The 23,562-nt window shown below is 36.1% G+C and overlaps 1 pseudogene; it reads left to right on the top strand.

Annotated features, from left to right (window-relative positions):
- The first annotated feature begins 3,018 nt into the window (after positions 1–3,018).
- LOC111365740 lies at positions 3,019–19,205 on the top strand (annotated as a pseudogene).
- Positions 19,206–23,562: the final 4,357 nt, after the last annotated feature.

The following is a 23,562-nucleotide window of genomic DNA, read 5'->3' as shown; positions in this document are numbered from 1 at the left end:
TTCTTTCTGATCGCCCATTTGCTACCCAAAGCAGGGATAGCCTCATATGCCCACAATTGCCAAAAAAAAAATAATAATAATAATAAATAAATAAATAAAATTACTTATACACTTAATAAAAAAGTTTAACACACATTACGTTAAGCTGAATATTTACCTGCAAAGCCATGCAAGAGCCATATACATTATATATGCGCTCGCTACTCTCCAATTTTGGCATAGTATGTACCCTTCTGAATATGAGGAGAGTATCGGTGTAATAACTACGGGCCCATGGAAAGCTGTTGAAAGCATCGATATCATTAACAACATCCAATGAAAAAAGGTCAATCGACGTCCTACGATGTCGACACCTCAATATACTCACCAGTATATACACCAATCCTAACTTCAGCTTGTCTAACATGTGATCACATGTCCTAAATGCGTCCTCTAATTATGGTGGTGTAACTGACCCTTTACCTCAAAAATATAAATCCAATAACCTTTTATTTGGTATAATGCGAGCTCTCGCTTCTTCTTCTCCAATACATTTCAAGCCTGTAATGAGGGCAAATTCAAGGATCGAGAATCTCGATACCTTTCCGCCTCCCATAGCAAAATAAAGCTGATCGCCACCCATTGGTTTAAGCAGCTGGAGTAATAAAGAATCAATAATATGTCCGGAGAACTGCACTTCCTTCAACGAATAGAAAGACCATAAAAACGATCGATGGAGTATGTCGATGTGTTCCTCATCCAGCCCCTCAATCACTGTCGTATAGCTGAAAAAGTTACAATACGCGTAACTTTTCCCAAATGAGCTCTCAGATCGTTGTCCATATGATATTTCATCCTACAAAAATAATACATGTTAAAATCATATACAAGAGATTATAAATAAAATATCGTATCTTCAAATTTAACCAATCAGATTTCATATTAATAAAGCAGTACATAGATTCATCCAATCACATATTAAAACATTTAAACAAAAAAATTCTCACATATTTGATTATTTAATATTTCTTTAAAAATTATATTTCGTTAATTATCTGAATATATATATTATTTATTTCATATTTAATTATTCAATTTCGATTATTTTTTTGAATAAAAATAATAATATTTAATTCAATTTTTCATTTTACTATTTCTTTAATTAATTATCTTAATTGGTTAAGTAAAAAATTTATTATTCAATTTAATTTATTCTTTAAATATTTCGTTAATTATGTATATTATTTATTTCATTTTTAATTATTCTATTTCGATTATTTATTTGAAGAAAAATAATAATATTTAATTCAATTTTTCATTTTACTATTTCTTTAATTAATTATCTTAATTGGTTAAATAAGAAAATTATTATTTAATTTAATTTATTCTTTAAATATTTCGTTAATTATGTATATAATTCATTTCATATTTAATTATTCTTTTTTGATTATTTATTTGAATAAAAATAATAATATTTAATTCAATTTTTTATTTAACTATTGCTTTAATAAATTATCTTAATTGGTTAAGTAAGAAAATTATTATTCAATTTAATTTATTCTTTAAATATTTCGTTAATTATGTATATTATTCATTTAATATTTAATTATTCTATTTCGATTATTTATTTGAACAAAAATAATAATATTTAATTCGATTTTTCATTTTACTATTTCTTTAATTAATTAGCTTAATTGGTTAAGTAAGAAAATTATTATTCAATTTAATTTATTCTTTAAATACTTCGTTAATTATGTATATTATTCATTTCATATTGAATTATTCTATTTCGATAATTTATTTGAATAAAAATAATAACATTTAATTCGATTTTTCATTTCACTATTTCTTTAATTAATTATCTTAATTGGTTAAGTAAACAAAAATATTATTCAATTTAATTTATTCTTTAAATATTTCGTTAATTATGTATATTATTTATTTCATATTTAATTACTCTATTTCGATTATTTATTTGAATAAAGATATATTAATATTTTCATTTAAGTATTTCTTTAATTAATTATATTAATTGTTTTCATAATTAATTATTTTAATTGTCTTAAAATTTATATTATTTATTTCATATATTTAATTACTAAACTTATTTAATTACTAAACATATATTTATTATTAAACATATATTTATTATTTATTTCGTATATTTAATTACTAAACATATATTTAAGTCAAAAAGAAAAAAAGTTAAAATTCTATTTAATTTATCTTTAAATATTTTGTTCATTATCTTAACATATATATTATTTATTTCATATTTAATTACATTTTTTAACATAAAAATTAAAATAAATTCAAGAAAAAATAATAAAAAGGACCTATTGTCGGGTCCGGAACGGACCATGATGGTCCGTTGCGGACCATCTTGGTCCGTAACGGGCTGGAACTCGCCTGAAAATTTCATTTCCGACGAGCTCTGTCTCATTTTTTCACTTTTTTCAACATTTCAACCTCAAATTCGATATTTTCTTCCATTTTAACTATAAAAAATTGAATTTAACTCATATTCAAATCCTAAACATTCAAACTTTCACATATTCAAAGTAATTATTTATAGAGAACATGTCTAACCTTCCAGAAAATGGCGATCTCCGATTGATTGAGGTGCGTCCGGGCTTGGTCGAAGTGGGTCAGGTCCGGGTCGTCCGTAGGCGGCGGGATCCAGACTAGTTTTTCCTTTTTTTTTCTCTCTCTATTTTCCTCCTCTTCTTTGCAAATGAGGGTATTTTCGACCTTTAGATTTTTATTTTTTTTACAAACAATTTGGTCAAAGGCTGGAAAAGTGGCGGGGTGGGGCAGCCATTGGCCACCATTTCCTCTGAAAAGCGTATCATTACCGGATTATACCTTTCTAAACACTGTGAATGACAGGAGAACATTAGAGGGTCAAAGATTCCAGGAGCCGAACCTTAGGTGGAGCGCAAGGCTCATTGGTTGCACTAAGAATCTGGCTTCAAGTTGAACCTTACCAAATTTCATGGCATGTTTGATTTTGAGGAGATTTTAGATTGGCCAAACGCAATGGAAGAAATTTTAGATTGTAGGAAATTCCCCAATGATTACAGAGTTTCTTTATTCACACTAGGATTTTGGGCAAGAGCAGCAACGTGGTGGCTGCACTTGAGAACCACACGCTAATGTCGACAAAGAAAAAAATCAGTCCTTGGGTCAAATTTCGTAAACACCTTCGCAACACATTTTTCCGTAGCAATTATACCAATACCATATATCAGAAATTGCAGAATTTGGGTCAGGGAGGTAGGTCAATCGAAAAATATTCTTCTGATTTTGTTCAATGATTGGGTACGATAGATTATGGAGAATCTCACGATCAACTTGTAGCCGTCATATTGGAGGCCTTAGCTTATAGTATCTGGATGTTTTGAATCTTTTGGTCCCTACTATCGTGTCTAATGGACACTAGAGGGCTCTTCGTCTGAAATGTCAATTAGCCCAACTCCATATTAGCTAGGCTGATTGCTCTCGTTATGGTTAGAGTGGTTGTTGGCTGAAGGGAAACGCATTTTTTGATAAGCAAGCAAGAGATGAAGAGGATTTGTTGGCATGAGATATGGGCATAAATTTAGTGGTGCATCCGATTTGTTCGTCACCATGGCAATTTAGAAGGTATGCAGCATGCTTTCATTTTCCAGTCGACACTGTCGCAAATTGAATTTGTCGCTCTATTATTGACTCTGATAGTTATGAAAATGTGGTGGTTAAAGATGAAGTCTCAAAGTTGGAATTGTCAACCAGAAAATCAACGAAACCCATATAAGCTTAAGAATGAACAACACATGTGCTAAAACATGTATTAATTAATTATCTGTGATTTCTTCATATAGTGATTCAATCTGGTGAGATGTACTACCGATATATGCTTGCCATAATTTGTTGGGTCATCCATGACAAAATGAATAGCAGTTCACGATAACCTAATATGTATAACCTACAAATTATGGATAGATCAATCGCCTCTATTGGAGCAATTTTATTACTCAACGTTCGACCTTATTTATGAAGTAACATCAACTTTGAATACTAAATTCACTCAGCATAAAAGACGATGTAGTCCTCAAAATAACAGAGTTTAAGTAATACATAAGCAAAATGATGCAGTAATTTCACTTTTGATTAAATTATTTTATATGGATTTTAAAGATGGTTAGAGCCTGTTTGGGAGTGAATTTGAGAATTGATTTTTTGATCGTTAGGAGAAAAGTGAGGTTCGCCCGTGAGAGAAGAAGCCAAATATGACGGCTGAAATAGTGAAATAACGGTCAAAAAATCATTTTTTTGGGCTAAAAAATCACTCCCAAAGAAGCTATTAATAAGTTATTATGATCATATTATTGTATTTTCACATGCTTTATATTTGTCATACTTCAGTCAACTATTTTGCAGGTCGAGCTAGCTGTTAAGTTGTTTTTGGTGTATGTGTAATAACCATCAACATGTTTCTAGAAAAACCAGTATCATCTTTTGTCCATGACTTATTTAGCAAAAGTAAAATGAAAAGATTTGAATTTCAAGATTATAATTTCTCTTATGTGTTACTTATACAGCTTGTAATTATGCTAAAGGCAGATGGGTTGCAGACAGCCGGAGGCCATTGTATTCCGGATTTGGATGTAAGCAATGGCTATCTGATATGTGGGCATGTAGACTAACCCAGCGAACTGATTTTTCTTATGAAGGTTATCGTTGGCAACCGGACAATTGTGAGATGAGAGATTTTGAGAGAACTGAATTCTGGAAAAGGTATATGTCCTTTTTGACACTTTCAGGTCTTCCTGTTTTAGGGAAAATTGCTGTGTTAGTCCACAACATATTGTTTGAGTGGCAGATTGGTTCCCTTCCTTTTCAAGGGGCAAATTAGTGCTCAAGATTTCACTATTTTTTCCCTTGTCCTAGTGCACATTTACGTATATATATGTGTGTGTATTCTCTTTTTCGACTTTAACATAGTCACGAATCACATTGATGTGAACTATATATATATATTAGAGAAGGAAGAAAAATAGGGCACTGGATAAAGTAACATGTCGTTTGCCGCTGTATTGCCAAAATTGTCTACATTTTGTACTTATTTAATGGAAGTATTGTGTTTCATTTTATGCTCTAAAAAATGGAACTACATCTCAGAATGCAGGACAAAACTATTGCATTTATAGGAGATTCACTGGGCAGACAGCAATTCCAATCTCTCATGTGCATGGTCACTGGTGGCATGGAAAAACCAGAAGTTGAAGACGTTGGATAGAAATACGGCCTCGTTAAACAACGAGGTGCTGTTTGTCCTGATGGATGGGCTTAACGGTTTCCAGACACAAATACGACAATTTTATTCTACTGGTGTGCAAGTCTTTGTAGAATACAGCCCATCAATATCACAGATCCAGCCACTGAATTCACCATGCATTTGGATCAGCCACCAGCTTTTTTGAGTCAATTTCTTTCTAAGTTCCATGTCGTGATTCTTAATACGGGTCATCATTGGAACCAAGGTGATGCAGCACCAACGGGATAATTAATTGAAAATTAGAACAGATCTATAGGGAGGGAAAATTAGAGAGAAGAATGGGGATGGGGATTCAACAGAAGGGAAGAAAGAAAATAGGAAGAGAGGAATGCGCCATAAGCCACCAAAATATTATCCATTCATCAAAATTGAAAATTACAATGCAAAATAGGTTTAAATGGTAAAGCAACTCTAACGAGATTGGGCTCGAGCTCATACAAGTCCTATTTTCTAAATAATAGTCTAAGAAAATAAATAAAGCTTAACAATAAAATAAAATAAGTAAATGTCCGATGTCCTCATCAACTTTCTCGGGGTGGGAGAAAACTCGACCCTGTCGAGTGGGTATATCACTATAGGCTATCGTCAATCTCCCAACCATAAGTTGAGTGGTTGGGCAAGCTTCTTCCGGCGTCTGTAGAAATGTGTCAGTGGAGGTCTGAACTTGATGTCCTCACCAATCCCTCTCGGGTGAATGGGAGGCGATCTAGGTCAAGGAAGATCCTGCTGACTCCGATAAAGCTCCAATAAATCTGGATCCAATTGCTGTAGTGTCTCTTTGGAGATCCATGTACAATCATAATCTGGTCGACCAACCCAACGAACGAGGAAACGCTGAACCTCTCCATCATTAGTAAACATAGTTTCCTCAATTTTATCTGTGTGTGCTGTGAGAGGTGGTAGTGGGTTAGAAGTGGCCAAATAGTCAGGATCAAGGTTCACAAAAGGAGGTAACAAAGGATCATCTGAGGGAATGAAATGACCTTTATAAGCTACTAGGTCCTCAACATTGAAGGTAGAGTGGTAACCAAGATGTGGTGGAATGTCAACGACATATTCATTGGGACCAATTTGCTTTAAAATTTTAAAAGGACTAGCATTACGAGCTTGCAATTTGGAGGCAGGTCCATGTAGACGCCGCTTTGGCTTAATCCGGACCATAGCGTAATCCCCAACATTAAACTGAATATGTCGTTTATGTAAATCAGCTTGGAATTTATATTTTGCATTACTAGCTTCAAGTTGTTTATTGATCTCAATATGCAAATCACGAAGATGTTGTGCAAATGCTTCGGCTGACATTGACACTCTAGCATGTGAGGACATAGAGATGAGATCTAACGGTTTCCTAGGCTTGTACCCATGAACGACTTCAAATGGACTCATACCTAATGAATGATTTATAGAGCTATTATACGCAATTTGAGCTACAGGAAGGATCAAATCCCAATTTTGAAGATTTTCCCGGACGAGACAACGTAATATGTTACCAAGACTTCGATTAACTACTTCAGTTTGACCGTCAGTCTGAGGATGGTTTGGTACCCATCTTTTGCCACAAAGTCCTCCAAAAATGGTTAGTGAAACGAACATCCCTATCGGACACAATGGTCTTAGGAAGCCCATACAATTTAATAATCTCATTAAAGAACAACATGGCCACCTTAGACGCATTTGAGGTCTTGCTACAGGGGAGAAAATGAGTCATTTTCGAAAAACGATCGACAACCACAAAAATAGAATTATGTTTCTTTGGGGTGCGTGGAAGGCCTAATACAAAATTTATACTAACATCTTGTTAAGGACAATTGGGGACGGGAAGAGAGGTGTATAGGCCTGTGTTTTGCCTTTTCTATTTACTCAATTGACAAGTGTTACATGTACTAACAATTTTAGCTATATCTTTTTTCAAGCTATGCCAATTGAATTGGTGTTCAACTTCCTCTATGGTCTTATCACGTCCAAAGTGACCGGCTAACCCTCCTGCATGAATTTTCCACACTATGAAATCTCGCACTGAAGTTCGAGGGATGCACTATTTATTGACTCGAACGAGATAACCTTCCTCAAGTCGGAAGCTATCGGTGGTGCTTGATTGCTCCTTTGCAAATCGAGAAAGATATCCTTAAAATCAGGACATGCCTCGTAGTCCTCCTTAAGCCTTTCAAAATCGATGATCTTGACACTCATGATTGACAAAAGGGAGACACAACGACTTAATGCATCAACTGCTTGGTTCTCCACGCCCTTCTTGTGTTTTAAAACAAATGAATAGGCCTGTAAATATTCAATTCAACGACCATGCCTAGAGCTTAATCTTTTTTGGAAGCTGAGGTAATGGAGGGCCTCGTAATCCGAATAAAGGACAAATTCCTAGGGCAACAAATAGTGGCATCAATAGCGTAAAGCCTGGACCACCGCTTATAGTTCCTTATCATAAGTCGAGTACCGTTGTTTGGCTTCATTTAACTTCTCACTGAAGTAGGCAATAGGGTGATGATCCTAACTCAAGACCCCACCTATGCCTACCCTAGAGGCATCGCATTCGACTTCAAAGACTTTGGAAAAGTCGGGAAGACGCATGACAGGAGCCTTCGTCATTCGCTTCTTGACCAACTTAAAGGCCTTAGTCGCTTCTTGTGTCTAATGAAACTTTCCTTTCTTCATGCACTCCGTAATAGGCGTCATAATAGTGCTAAACCCCTTAATAAAGCGACGGTAAAATGTAGTTAAGCCGTGAAAGCTCCTGACGTCATGAGTAGCTTTAGGCTTAGGCCATTCAATAATCCCCTGAACCTTAGCAGGGTCAGCAGATACCCCTGTCGAAGAGACAATGAACCCCAGAAAAACGACTGAATTGGTGAAGAAGGAGCACTTCTTGACGTTAGCATACAGATTAGTTGCACGAAGGGTAGAGCAAACTCGTGTGAGGTGGTCACGGTTCTGATCCTTGTCGCACTATAGATGAGGATATCATCAAAGTAGACAACAAGAAACTTGCCCATGAAAGGTCGAAGAGTTTGTGTCATTACCTGCATAAAGGTACTTGGCGCATTACTTAGTCTAAAAGGCATGACCAGCCATTCATAAAGACCATCTTTCGTTTTAAATGCGGTCTTCCACTCATCATCTGGGCGAGTTTTAATATGATGGTATCCACTCTTCAGATTGATCTTCGAAAAGATTATCGCACCAACCATCATATGTAGCATATCATCAAGCCTGGGAATGGGAAAATGATACTTCACTGCGATCCTATTAATAGCGCGACTATCCACACATATTCTCCAACAGCTATCTTTTTTTAGCGTCAATAGGGTAGGGATAGCACACGGGCTTAAACTCTCACGAATGAATCCTTTGTGAAGGAGATCATCCACTCGTCTTTGGAGTTCAGTGTGCTCGGTAGGATTCATCCTATAATGAGGCAAATTTGGAAGGGATGCTCCTAGGACGAAATCTATGGCATGTTGAATGTCCCTTAGAGGAGGTAGATGATTAGGTAGGTCCTCCGGAAAGACATCTTGAAACTCCTGAAGGATCGACTGGACTTCAGCAGGACTCTATTGTGGAGTTAGATGAAGCCTCCATAACTACCAAGGCGAACACAATTGAGTCACCAACAAGTGTACGCTCAAACTCCGTAGGACTAATGATATGCAATCCCTTTTGGTCCACACTCTTCTTCGTTTCCAGTGGGCTAACAGGCTTTGGGGGCAGTGGGTTAAGGTGAATCTTCTTTCCATTAAACACGAAGGAGTAGGAATTAGATTGACCATAGATGGTTACATCTAGGTTAAATAACCAAGGTTGTCCCAAGATGATGTGCTCGACATCCATTGAAATGACGTCACACCATATATGGTCCTTATACTCCAGGAACTGGATAGGGACTAAACACTGCTCCTTAACATCTATAGAAGAGACGCTATATGGTTGACGGTGAGGAACTGGTTTCAACCCCAAACGGGATAAGTAGCCATCGAAACCACATTAATACAGCTGCCACTATCCACGATAACTTTAAAGCCCTTATTATTAATCTTGATGTAAGTGTGGAAGATGGCATGACGGCGCCAATCATCGGCATCCCTAAGCTGGGTAAGAGTGCAACGGACGACACTGACTCTAGGCGTATGTGGAATAAGGGGGACTAGCCTGAATACAGCCTAAGAAGGTATCTTCACTATCCTCCAAGTCATCAAACTCTTCTACCTTAGGCTCATAAACTGGTCCTCTAGTGGTTCGTCGACTATACCTTCACGCTCTTCCATAATTAGGGCTTGGCTAGGACATTTAGAATAAATGTGACCAAAACCCTTACAGTTGAAGCATCGCAAACGGGAGGACGGTCTTGAAACCTCAGAACCTCTACCTTTGCTATCTGATGTGGGGGTAGTATTAAAAATGAGAGGTCCTAGAATGGACTTAGGGGATAGAGTGGATGCAGAGGAGGTTGCAGTGCGGGAGTCACTACGATTTCTGTATGGTGTCCTAGTTACTAAGTCGTAATCTCGAATGAAAGAGTAGGCGTGATCAAGAGTGGTGACGCCTTTAAGGACAAGCTCACGTCTAAGATCATCCCTTAGGCCTTGCTTAAACCTACTTAAGCTCATGACCTCATCCTCAACGACCTGACATCTCATTTGAAACTCATCAAACTGAGCAACGTATTCGGTCACAGGTCGACTGCCTTGCGTAAGTGCGTTTCATTGATCCAACAAGTTACCCCTGTAAGATTGAGGTAAATATTTTTCTTGAAGGCGACGCTTTATTTTTTCCCAGCTCCCAACAGAGGGAGCATGACGCCTCTTCAGGAGGTCCTCAACACTTTTCCAAAAGAGTTGAGCAGTGCCAGTTAATTTCAAATTGGCAAATTGTACCCCCCGATCTTTAGGGACCTAATGCCAGGCAAAGAAGCGATCCATATCTCTAACCCATTGATTAAATACACTAGGATCTAAACAATCATCAAATGTAGGGGCGTCTAACTTTATATTTTGAAAGAGGCGCTCCTCGTGACGAGGAGGAGATAGTGTACCATGACGGTGATATTCCCGCTCACGTCCACGAGCTTGATTGCCTTCCCTAGATCATGTCTGGCGTGGTGTCGACCTCCTTGTGGACGATGATAGGGTCTATTAATGGAAGTCTCAGAGTTTCTAGCTTCAGTCGAATATAGGGTTGGGTCAAGAGTGTTCAACCTAGCTGTTAGGGCTCTATTCACCTCACGAGTAGCGACTATCTCAGTTTGGTCAGCCATTAATTTATTTTGTAATTGTGCCAACTGTTGGGTGAGGGCTTCAATTTGGGAAGGGTCCATGGCGAGGGTATTAGCACCAGAAGCAGTAACACGACCACTACGCAATTACATACACGGTAACACTAGCTAAGTGAGATGCACTATAGAGATCAACAAACAACGAGTGCTAACAGTAAATTAGCAATTTGATATTCTATTATGATTATGATTATTATTTATTTTTTTAAAAAAATTAAAAATTTTTTTTTGTGTTTGTTAAAAATGGGATTACGTAAAGTCCGATCTTAGCAAACTAATAATACTGGTGCAAATAAAATTGAAAGCAAAGATATAATGGATTATGCGAAATTACTAATTACGCGGGTAATCAGGGAACAAAGAGAGTTAATTCACGAAATTCGATCTAGTAGGGTTTAAGGCTATAATTAGCAAATAACAGCAATACTAATATTGTAACTGATGCAATTTTAAAATGAAGCAACGGTATAAACGAAAGATAGATAAGAGTAGTGACTCCCTGCAGTTTGGTTGTGACTCCCAGTATTCCGATTGGTTTGAATTGCCAATGTGTGGGGCCCCAGGTATGTTTCTGTTCTATCCCTTGCTTCAGTTGCCTTCAACTTCAGAACTCCTCCTGCTAAATTTGCGATGCATGCTGGTGGAATGGTACAAATATCAGCCAATTCCACAAAAATTGCCTCTGACAAATCTGAATTCCTTTGGATTTGGGTTGATGTATATATTCTTGCCAATAGAAAAGAGGCCGACAGGTACAAAGGCAAAGATGAGAAGTCAAAATCGAGAATCCAAGAAGGGCAGCTTGTTGTAGGTGTTCAATAAAAATTTGGGATCGCGTTGAGCTTGGCAGAGATGTGAGTGGTGACGGCTGCTTGTGGGTGTTTTGTATTGTGGCTTGAGAATGGTGGTTATAGTTATACGACTGACTTGGATGAACGGTCGACCAGAGGGGTTCGCTGCGCTGATTGTAAGACCGCAGGGGAGAGTCGAACTTTTGGTGTGTGAGTGTAGAGAAGAAACCAAGATGGTCGTGCATAATAGACGAGAGTGGACGTCTTTTGGTAGCTTGTGGAGGCGGGCGATGGCATCTGGGAGTAGGGGCAGTTTAGACAGAGACAAGTTTGAATTGCAGGTTTTGTGTTGGGTTTGTTGTTGGAGGTGGATTTATGTGTGAGTGATGATGTGGGAATTCGCTGCTGATGCGGGCAGTGTTGAAGAGTGGGGTCGCCGGCGTGGCTGGGTTGAGAAGAAGGGGAATGAAGCCGGCGTAGAGATGTCGGGTAAGGCAGAGGCGTGGTGATGGCTGAATGATTGGGTCGGGTTGTGAGAGATTAAGTGGTTGAGTAATGGGCTAATGTGAGTGTTGGGCTGGATAATTGGGTTGTATGATATTAGGTTGAGCGGCGTTGGACTGAGATTGGGTAGATGAATTGGTGTTGTACGTGGGCCAATTGGAAAATTGTAAGTAGGGTTTAGGGTTGAAATTGATGGAACAACAATGTTACTAGCAGCAGCCACAAACTAAAAATATGATTTTTTTTTTTTTGTAATAGACTGCAGAAAAATCTAAAATTTGGAATTTTGGGCGTGAACAGTACCCGTGAATAGTAAACCTCTTTTTTTATTTTTTTTTTTCAACTAAGAGAGAAAAGTGAATGAAGAAAAGAAAAAGAAACTGCTGCTCTTACGTTAAATCTGTTTCGATTATGCTGTTCCAACAAATTTTTGGAAGGGGATACGAAGAAATTTTGGGTTGAGGATGAGAAATTACCAAGATTCGGCTCTGATACCAAATTTGATGCAGCACCAACAAGACAATTAATTGAAAATTAGAACAGATCTATAAGGAGGGAAAATTAGAGAGAAGAATGGGGAAGGGAAGAAAGAAAATAGGAAGAGAGGAATGTGCTATAAGCCACCAAAATATTATTCATTCATCAAAACTGAAAATTACAATGCAAAATATGTTTAAATAGTAAAGCAACCCTAGCGAAACCCTAAAAAAATTGGGCCCGAGCCCATACAAGCCCAATTTTCTAAATAATAGTCCAAGAAAATAAATAATGCTTAACAATAAAATAAAATAAGTAAATGTCCGATGTCCTCATCAACTCTCTCGGGGTGGGAGAAAACTCGACCCTGTCGAGTGGGTATATCACTATTGGCTATCGTCAATCTCCCAAATATAAGCTGAGTGGTTGGGCAAGCTTCTTCTGGCGTCTGTAGAAATGTGTCAGTGAAGGTTTAAACCTGGTGTCCTCACCACAAGGGAATCTCAGAGCGGACCATTGGGTTATGCATGCAAATGGAAAGCCTGTAACTGACAGAAAGCTAGCAGAAATCGACAATGCTAAGAATTATACGATCTACAGTATTGCCAGATGGCTCGATTCACAATTTCCATTGCATCCAAGGCTAAAAGTTTTTTTCCAAACAACTTCACCCCGTCATTTTTTGAGTGGGGATTGGAACACGGGAGGTAGCTGTGACAATACCATTCGACTGTCTAGGGGTAGTGAAGTCTTGGAAGATGAATCAAGTGATTTTGTTATTGAAGATGCTATCATGGGCACAAAGGTAAAGATTTTGGATATGTAGAGTTTAATATGTAGTATACAAAAGATTATTATAACTATAATGCGGAATAATAAACTCAAAGTGTAAAACCGAACTAAAAACGACTCGAAGCTTCTACAACACCACCAATGAAGTGTTCTTGATGTTGAGCTCAGATTTGTGCCATACCGAATCATGCACCGTTGTCCATGGGAATGACAATGGATATACTGAGAAAGGATTCGTCGGAAGCCATCAAGAATTTCGCTGGAGTTATGGAAAGCTCCCACTTGGTTACGTCTCTATGCTCTCTCTCAAATGTTATACCAAGTCCAAATATGAGAGAATAAAGATGTCTTGTAATTATAGAGCTAATTCATTTGAAGTCAAAATTCAAATATTGTACTATGGTCTAGAGAGTGACAACACTAGTATAGGTAATTGACCACAAGATTAAATCCAATCATTAGATTTAATCTATGGTCCATATTACTCCATAACTAGTACAATCCAAGTCACATTCTCTAGACCAATTAACTTGCACCAATAGTAGGATGTGATCCACCTTACAAATCTTCACCTTGGGATTACAAGTGATATCCATTAGTGTGGTCTTATTTTTATTATTATTGCTTACTCCAGCTTAGTACCTGCATAACAATTAACCATTATCAATACTTAGTATTGATAAACATTTGTTGAAATTACCAACCGCAAGTACTTTTGTTCCAACATCTGTACGGTTATCATCAGTTGCAATTTTAAGCAAAATAAAATCACCAGAAGCTAACTTCTCGCTAATGTAGTGATACTTCACCTCAATATGTTTAGCACGTTTATGATAAACAAGATTTTTACACAACATCAATGAACTTTGACTATAAGTAAAAATCATAGCATTATCATTCAAGACATTTAATTCACATAGAAGGCCTTTTAGCCACATGCATTCATTTACAACTTCATTTAATGGAATGTATTCTGCTTCAGTGCTAGAGAGTATAACTATAGGTTACAACTATGATTTCCAAGTGATACAATTATCACCTAAAGTGAAGAAGTAAGAAGTGGTAGATTTCCTCCGATCTTTATCCCCCACAAAGTCAGAATTTACATATCCTTTAAGTTAGAATTTGTTACTTCTTCTTTCACACTAATCCCCTTTTCAAAGATCCAGCTAGGTATCTTAATAGCCATTTAAGTGGAGTCCAATGTGGTTTACCTGGGTTAGACATAAACCTACTCAAGAAACTAACTGCATATGCAAGGTCCGGTCTTGTGGTAATCATTTAATACATTATAGACTCAATGGCATTAGCATAGGGAACATTACTCATTTCATGCATTTCTTCTTCAGCTTTAGGGCATTGTGCGGATGATAAGTTCGTGTGTGTAGCTAATGGTATATTGACAGACTTAGCAAATTCCATACCAAATTTGGTTATCACTTTATCCAAATAAGACTCTTGATTAATAGTCATCCTATTATCATCCCTATTCCTTTTAATAATCATGCCAAGAATTTTTCTTACCTTTCCTAAGTCTTTCATGTCGAATTCCGATTTTAAAAAGTTTTTCATTTTTATGATTTCAGTTTTACTAGGACTAGTAAGCAACATGCCATCCACATATAACAATAAATAAACTTCACAGCCTATTTTAGAGTTATTAAAATATAAACATGAATCAAATTCACTCCTCTTAAAACCAATTTTAAGCATATAAGCATCGAAACTCTTATACTATTGCCTAGGACTCTGCTTAAGATCATATAAGGACTTTCTAAGCAAACACACAAGTTCTGATTTTCTCTTTACCTCGAACCCTTGAGGTTGAGACATGTAAATCAATTCATCTAACTCCCCATGAAGAAAAGCCCTCTTAACATCTAGTTGCTCCAACTCCCAATCATTCTGGACAACTAAGGCTAAGACTAACCTGATTCTTTAGTTTTTCAACCATTTACAATGGACTACCTTTTGATTCTTTAGTTTTTCAACCAACTTCCAAGTCTCATTTTTGTTTAGAGACTGGATCTCTTCTCTCATTGCCTTTTTCCAACTTTCAGAATTTTCACAGTTAACCGCTTCCTCAAATGAAGTCGGTTCAACTGACTCCAAGGCTTCACCTGAAACTAGGACAAATTCCATCAAATTTGAAGATATGTATTTCAAATTGGGCTTCACTTGTCTTCTTTCTCTATCCCTCATTAATTGGTAATCATCCAAATTAGTACTTGCAGATGTTTCTTGATTAGGGACAACAGTTTCAGGAATTTCAAGTTCAGGTTGTTCTATCACTACTTCTTGATCAGATTCTTCTGGAGGTTGGGTTTCACTATCCTCTAGATTATCACCTAATCTCTTCGCCTCAAATTCTATCTTCTTTCCAGTAGAAGATTCTCCTTCCTCAGTCTGTTTGTTCTGACTTACTAGGTTTTTAAGACATGGCATATCAAGTTCATTAAACTTTACATCTCTACTGTTAATAATCTTAATGCCCTTTACACCTAAAACCCATAGTCTATATCCTTTTACTCCCTCTGGATAACCTAACATGATACACTTAGTAGTCCTAGGGTCCAATTTGCCCTCAACCTGATGTGCATAAGCTGCACAACCAAACACTCTAATATGTGACAAATCTGGGGTTTTTCCAGACCACAACTCTTGAGGAGTCTTGAAGTTAACAGAACTAGAAGGTGACCTATTTATTAAATAGGCAGCAGTGCACACGGCTTCATCCCAGAAACCATTAGACAACCCAGAATTAATCATCATACATCTGACTTTATCCATTAAAGTTCGATTCATTCTCTCCACTACCCCCATTTAGTTGAGGGGTATGTCTTACAGTCATGTGCCTCATTATACCCTTTCCGTTGTAGAAATTATCAAATTCGAAGTTGTAAAACTTTAAACCATTATCCGTCTTAAGAGTTTTCACACCCTTTCCCATTTGATTTTCAACTAAGGCAAGCCAAGACTTAAACTTACTAAAAGTTTCAGATTTGGATTTAAGGAGATACACCCAAACTTTCCTCAAGTGATCATCAACAATGGATAGAAAAAATCTATTTCCTCTATGTGTGGAGTGTTTTTCAGGACCCTACAAATCTGCATAAATGTAGTCCAATGATCTCTTAGTACTGTGTTCACCTGTCCCAAAGCTAACCCAGTGTAACTTTCCTAGAACACACGTCTCGCAAAAACTTAAAGGTGTAACACTATCTTTACCAAGTAAATTCTAGTCACTAAGGTATTTCAATAATTTGTTCCCAATGTGTCCCATTCTCTTATGCCAAATATCTGATTTATCTTAACAAACTAAAGATAATGCTGACTCTTTGCTATCCAAGGTTTTACCTTGAAGGACATATAACCCATTTTTCTTAGGACCTTTCATAACCACTAGAGATCTTTTACAAATTTTTAAAGTACCAGCATGAGATTTGAACTCATGACCTTCTTCTTCTAGAGTGCCTAAGGAAATGAGATTCCTTGCCAGGCCCGGGACATACCTAACACCTCTAAGGGGTCTGATAATGCCATCATGCATCCTAATAGCAATATCACCTACTCCTTCTACATTGTGTGTACGATCATCCCCTAAGTATACTTTTCTAGGATTCACATCTCTATAGTTATAGAACCAAGATTTAACAGGACACATATGAACAGTGGCACCTGAGTCTAATACCCACTCAGTGTCAAAGTCAATATTAGAAATATTCATGACATGTATGTTATCACAAGCACCATTTACCTCGGTGTCAAAATCTCCTGACACGGTCATAACATGTAGGCAATCGAGGAAATCACTTACAGCAACTAAGTTCTGATCATCATTGTGCTGCGGTCTTTGTTTCTTTTCAAGGTCATTACAGTCTTTCTTGAAATGTCCTAACTTGCCACAATGGAAGCATTTCTTACCACTCTTATCTCTAGACTTAGACCTACCCTTCGATTTTCCTCTGCCCTTCTTACTTTGAAAATAGTTCTCCCTCGTCTCATTCCTCCATCTAGCAAACAAACTCTCTTCTCTCGAGCTACCCCTCGACTCTTTCTGAAGCTTTAGCTTCACAGCCCTCAAAGCATCAGTCACAATATCCTGGGTCAACGTATCCCTAGCATACGTGATAGCATTCCTAACATCTCTATAAGATTCGGATGTAGCATTTAAAAATATAACTGCTAGACACTCATCATCAAATTTCTTGTCGTTGTGGGCTAAACACTTGACGAGTTTGTTAAAATCACTCAAATTTGATTCAAGATCCTTCTCCGGGTTTAACTTAAAACTAAACAGTTTTTGAAGCAAATGTATTTTGTTTGGAAGAGATTTTTCCAAAAAAAAAAGCTTGTCAAGTACTTTCCACAACTCTTTGGTAGTCTTATGTCGTTCAACTTGGCCTAACACATCATTAGATAAATACAATATAATCAAACTATGTGCAATTTCATTCATCTCAGTAATTTCATCCGGCTTATAGCTTTTAATGCATGGGGATATTTTTTCGGGTCGTCAAGAGCTTTAGAAACTTTTTGTTGAATTAAAATAGCTTTCATTTTTTGCTTTCAAATGGAATAATCTCCCTTACCATTGAATTGTCCCAATTCAACTCGAGAGACCATATTAGGAAAAAAAATGTTTTACTTAGCCAATTTACCCTCACACAAATGCAAGCTCAAACCAATTTATGTATAAATTACTTTCTAAGATGACATAAATGATGATATCATAACAAGTAACACATAACCAATATCACAAGAGTCAAGTAACAATATGGTAGCAAATAACACAATATTTAAATTTTAAATTCAAGAGGGTGTTAGAGTGCGCAAACCGAGCGAACCAATCTATTGGTTCGTATAAGGAGATATGCAAGTCTTTATCGATCTAAAGCCTCCAGTAACTACCCTAAGTCATCCAAAAGCTGCTGAAACACCAGGAAATACCACCGAGCCGCCAACGGAAAAGTTTCTCCGTTTTCACTTTTCTGCCCGAGATTGTATCTGCTTCCACAGTGCACCAAACAGAAATACAACACCACCAAAAGGTCAGAAATTCATCAAGGAATAATCTGTCTTTTTAGACCTCCGACTGAATCCTTCACACGCCCCCTCAAGCGTCTTTTGTGTCCTCTGTGCATGGCCTCACGCGTCGCCTCCACCGTCGACGCATGTGTCACACGCGCTGCACCGAAATGTTCTGCTTGTCGTCTAGAGGCTGGTGGTGCTCTCTGTTCGTCCACCAGGTGTGTCGTTTTTCCAGAAAATGGGTTTGAAGATTCTGCTGAAATTGTTTTCGAACAAAATCGAGCCCGTTCGACTTCCAATTCGATTTTCAGGTTGTTTTAACACTTTTTACCACTAACCTAAGCTCTGATACCATTTGTAGAGTTTAAAGTGTAGTATACATAAGATTATTACAATTATAATGCGGAATAATAAACTCTCAAAGTGTAAAATCGAACAAAAAATGACTCAAGGCTTCTTCAACACCACTAATGAAGTGTTCTTAATGTTGAGCTCAGATTTGTGCCACACCGAATCATGCACCGTTGTCCACGAGAATGGCAATGGATATATCGAGAAAGGATCCATCGGAAGCCACCAATAATTTCGTCGAAGTTATGGAAAGCTCCCACTTGGTTACCTCTCTATGCTCTTTCTCAAATGTTATGCCAAATCCAAGTATGAGAGAATGAAGATGTCTTGAAATTATAGAGCCAATTCATTTGAATTCAAAATTCAAATATTGAACTATGGTCTAGAGAGTGACAACACTAGTATAGATAATAGACCACAAGATTAAATCCAATGATTGAATTTAATCTATGGTCCATATTACTCCATAACTAGTACAATATATTCTCTAGACCAATCAACTTGCACCAATAGTAGGATGTGATCCACATTACAAGATATAACTGCTATCTTTGAACTGAGGGACAAAGGGCATATATCTCGGTACAGCATAAAAGCTTCAGATGGTGTAAATAAATTGCATTGGAGCCTCCATGGTATTCGTGATACATGGAACGAGCTGCTCTATGCACAACTATAACAAAGTTTTGTCTAAACTGAAATCAAGTCATCATCTGCTATTGTTTTTCTTACACCTGACGTCTTCTCTATTTTATTTATTTATTACATATGTAGAATGCTGATAAGTATGTTTTTACACACTTATTTGGTTGACAAACGTGACTTAAACATGGATAAAATGGTTGAATTGTGGCTTAATCCTATTAAATTCATGCAATGTAGGTATTTCAATGGAAATTGTGGAATTCAGGAGAAAAGAGCCGAAGAAGGATCAAAACGCAACAAAGTGATAGTTCAAGGACCAAATGTGCAAATATTGAGAAGTTGAGCTAAATGCAAAACGAGAGTAAAAACATGCCAAGTATGAGCTCAATGACAAAGCAAAACAATTGGAAGAAAAAAGTATTGAAGAGGTACTGAAATGAAGACAATTGAAAGTTGGAGGACTAAAGCGCAAATACTCAAAAGATGTGCCGAATGAGTGGCATGAGATTTGATGGTTTCAATCATCAATTGGAAGATAAAATTTGTTGAAAAGATGAAGAAATCGAAGAAAGAAGTCAAGAGAAGCAACAAGGAAGTTCAGGAACCAAAATGTAAAGACAACATAGTTGATTATATCTATGCGACCGCATAGTGTAACCATCTATGCGGTCGTATAGATGGATGCAGGGAAAATAATGGTGCATTTCAAATAACCTATGCGACCGCATAGGATCCTTCTATGCGGTCGCATAGAAGTAATTTCGGGGGGTTTTCTGCAGTTTCCTTTTTCGACTACAACTCTTTTTTAACCTAATTTGGACACGCTATATATACCCTAAAACACGTCCAGAAGGGGGACACACGATTTTGGGAGAAAAAGAGGCACACAATAACATCAAGATCCAAGAATTTATGCAAGAAGAAGAAGGATTTCATCAAGATTGAAGATTTCAAGCATCAATTATAATAGGGTGATGTCTTCTCCTTTATTCAATTTTTGTAATTTTCTTCAAAACATGATAGGCTAATCTTTTATTTCATTGGGAGTCGATGAACCTTTGATTTTCTTATAAACTCCTATTATTCATGAGTTTAATATAAATTGTCTTTGGAATAAATTGTTTGATTTGTATTGTTTTGATTGAATCCATAATTTATTGGCCATTTATTATGTGATTGTGATGGTTTATTCTTTACATTCGAAAGAAGTAGAATAGATTCGATATATATAAATTGACATAGGGTCCGATAGGGGAAAGAAATATACCCCTATGATTTATGCAGTTCGGTAATTGTTCATAGAATTTCATGCGTTTTTGTATGTTACATCATCCATAGAAATATAGGCTGATGATATGCAGAAATAGATCTAATATATATCGAAAGAGTATATTAGATAGGCGTAGGAACATTGAATTGACAATTTTCCATTGATTAATTGGATTTGTGAAATTAGAGTTTATAGAAATCAAATGGGGATTCGATATCCCAATGATTTTATTTCAACTTATTTATATAATTTAATTTACAACATTGCATATTTACATTTTAATTGAGTTGTTGAGTCATTTAATTAGGGGAATTTCGAAATTAGGGTTTTCAATTTCAAAATTAGGGCTTTTTTAAAAATTAGGGTTTCAAATTGGGGGTTTCTTCCAAAATTAGGGATTTTCACATTTAAACCAAATTTTCATTCAATTAGATTCGGTTAAGGTCACATTAGTCTAATTAGAGCTAATTCAATCCTCGTGGGAACGATACTTGGACTCATAGTCCATTTTACTACTTGTTAACGAACCGTACACTTGCGGTGGGTTTTAAAATCGAAAGAAATAAATACGCGAACAAATGCCTCGTCAACTTCCCAAGCAGCCAGGGACTACTCTTATCATGAAAGATTGAAAATCTACAGAGAGTTGTCAAAGGTTCAGCACAGAAATTTTTCTATATATAGTGTGAAGTATGTTTTTATTTTTATTTTTTATTCATTGTTTCAATTTTGCTTTGAAAATAGAAAGTTCTTAGTTGAATTTTGTTCTGTATAATTGCCATCCTTGACGAGTAGCTTGTACACATCTAAGATCTCTTCAAGGGTAGTGCTCTTATACATCTTGTCTGAAAAAAAAAAAAAAAAAAAAAGCAATGATAAGTGAAAGGAAGAAGAGAAAAGGGAAAGACAGTGATTATGTTTTTAAGCTAATGTCAACAAGTTTAAGCATTTTAGATTCCTTAATGGTTTACAAAGAGATAATTTTTTAATTCATGTACACACCTATGTATTTTGCTGATTGATTGGCTGGTGATCGTGCATTTTGTGAATTTATTTAAGAGGTTCAATGGTGTAGAACTATGGGCACTTTTTTTTTTTTTTTTTTTTTGTGTGTGTGTGTAATGCCTCGGCTATGGGAAGTTTTATTTATCTAGACTCAGACTAGATATCTATTATGTCGTTGGGATTGTGTGCTTGTGCCAATTCAATTGTGGACTAGAACATTGAGTAGCAGTGAAACATATACTTGTGTATTTTCTAAGATAAAGTAGCAGAGTTCACTTATCAGGTTCAACCTTTGTTTGGTGGGAATTAAAATTAGATTTTTAGTATATTCTAGTAATTTGAATTTGAATTTTAATTTCTACGAGCTTAACATTATTTGAAACAAGACAACTCTTGGATAAGAACGCAACCTTTTAGTATGCACAAAAATGTTAAGTGGGCAGAATCGCCTAAAATTCATGTACTAATTACCATGTTCTAATGTCCCAAGTTCTAAGAGGAAAGGTAGAGCATGCACGATTTGTTTACAAATGTTCTTCACAATATAGATCATCATAACCAATAAGCGTAAGGAATCATAGTCAAATGATAGTGATGAGGTGAGTATCATTCCAATCGCAATTAATCCTAATTGAAAGTATAATGTTTTTCTATCAAATTCGAATTATTGTGAAACAAAAGAGGTTGTTTTGTAATTATTCTAAGTTATTCTACGAGTAATGTAAATGAGTTGGTTTGTATGTTATAGAATGAGTGCATTGGATTTTCAAATCCGTCAATTTTCAACTTATATAGTTTAGTGTTATTTATGCATTCATCACAATCGAGAATTCATAAAAATTCAACTATTCTTATCAAGGTAATTTAAACCTATTCTAAGTATGACCTGACTCTATTCCTTGTCCGAATTCATATACAAAATATTGCATTAAGAACACGATTATCTAAAAGATGGCACACACTGTACATATTATTCCTCACATCTATTGCTCGTATATTGACCATGCATGCTATGTTCTGAACTTATTATGAGCCTCCCAATACTAAAACAAATAACTCGTTATTTAATTGATGATCAAACAATCAAATAATGAAAGATTCATGCAAGATTAATCAAGAACTCATAAATATACGAAAATATTAGTCTTTGAATTAAAAATACTTAAGTGATGGTTTCATCTTCATCTAATAAATTAAAGAGTTTATCCTAGCATGCTTTTATGTAAATTACACAAAGATATTTGAAAAGACATCACCTTAAATAAAGAACAATCGAAGCTTGATAAATCAATTCCTATCTTGAATTCGAGTTTTGAATATTCAATTCTTTGTATTAATTGCCTTCAATCCTCTTGATAGACTTGTTCTTTGTGATATATATGGTGTGTCCGTTCTTTGCTTCAATAATTAGGTTAAATAGAGTCTAGGAGTTGATAACATAAAGAGTTGAACATAAAAAAGGAAGCTGGCCCGTAAGTGTGCAAGGGTGTAGCAATTGCCCACGCATGGCTTGGCCATTTTGGCCTCGGCGTTGTAAAAGGAACCGTATATATGCCCTTGCATGCGCAAGGCATAGATGTTATAGGAACAATTTGCAAATTGGTCTTTGAACTTTGTCGAGTGTATGATTAGATCTTTTTTTTTCGTTCATTTTCAATCCTTTATCATTTATTTACATCAGATTGACTCATTGCTTTATTCATTCATCGATATTTTGTTTTGAATCAAGTTTCAAATATTTGCAATTCAGTTCTTGAACTTTGAATTTTTCCCCTTTTCACCTGTATTTCTTTCCTTTCATCCACTTTTCGCCTTTTTGCATCGAGTTATACAGCAAACAAAAGTAACACAAAATTAAGCTATAACTCATCAAAACTAATTTAATGGCCTCGATAATTGTATGAAACACACTTATTAAAACACCCTAAATTTGAATATTTATTTGTTCTCAAACAAAATATAATCAAATGTAAACAAATTTTGATTAGATAACCTGCCATAGGTCTCATGATTGGAATTGTTGTGTTAAACCTACAAACAGTTTCAAATCACAATGTTAGAATAAACTTTTCTACAATTTATAACTCAACACATGGCTTCAAGTATATGCATCATA

Source organism: Olea europaea, chromosome 17 (genome assembly GCF_002742605.1).
Source record: "Olea europaea var. sylvestris chromosome 17, O_europaea_v1, whole genome shotgun sequence".
Taxonomy (NCBI): Eukaryota; Viridiplantae; Streptophyta; class Magnoliopsida; order Lamiales; family Oleaceae; genus Olea; species Olea europaea.
This window is presented reverse-complemented; position numbering and strand designations above follow the sequence as displayed.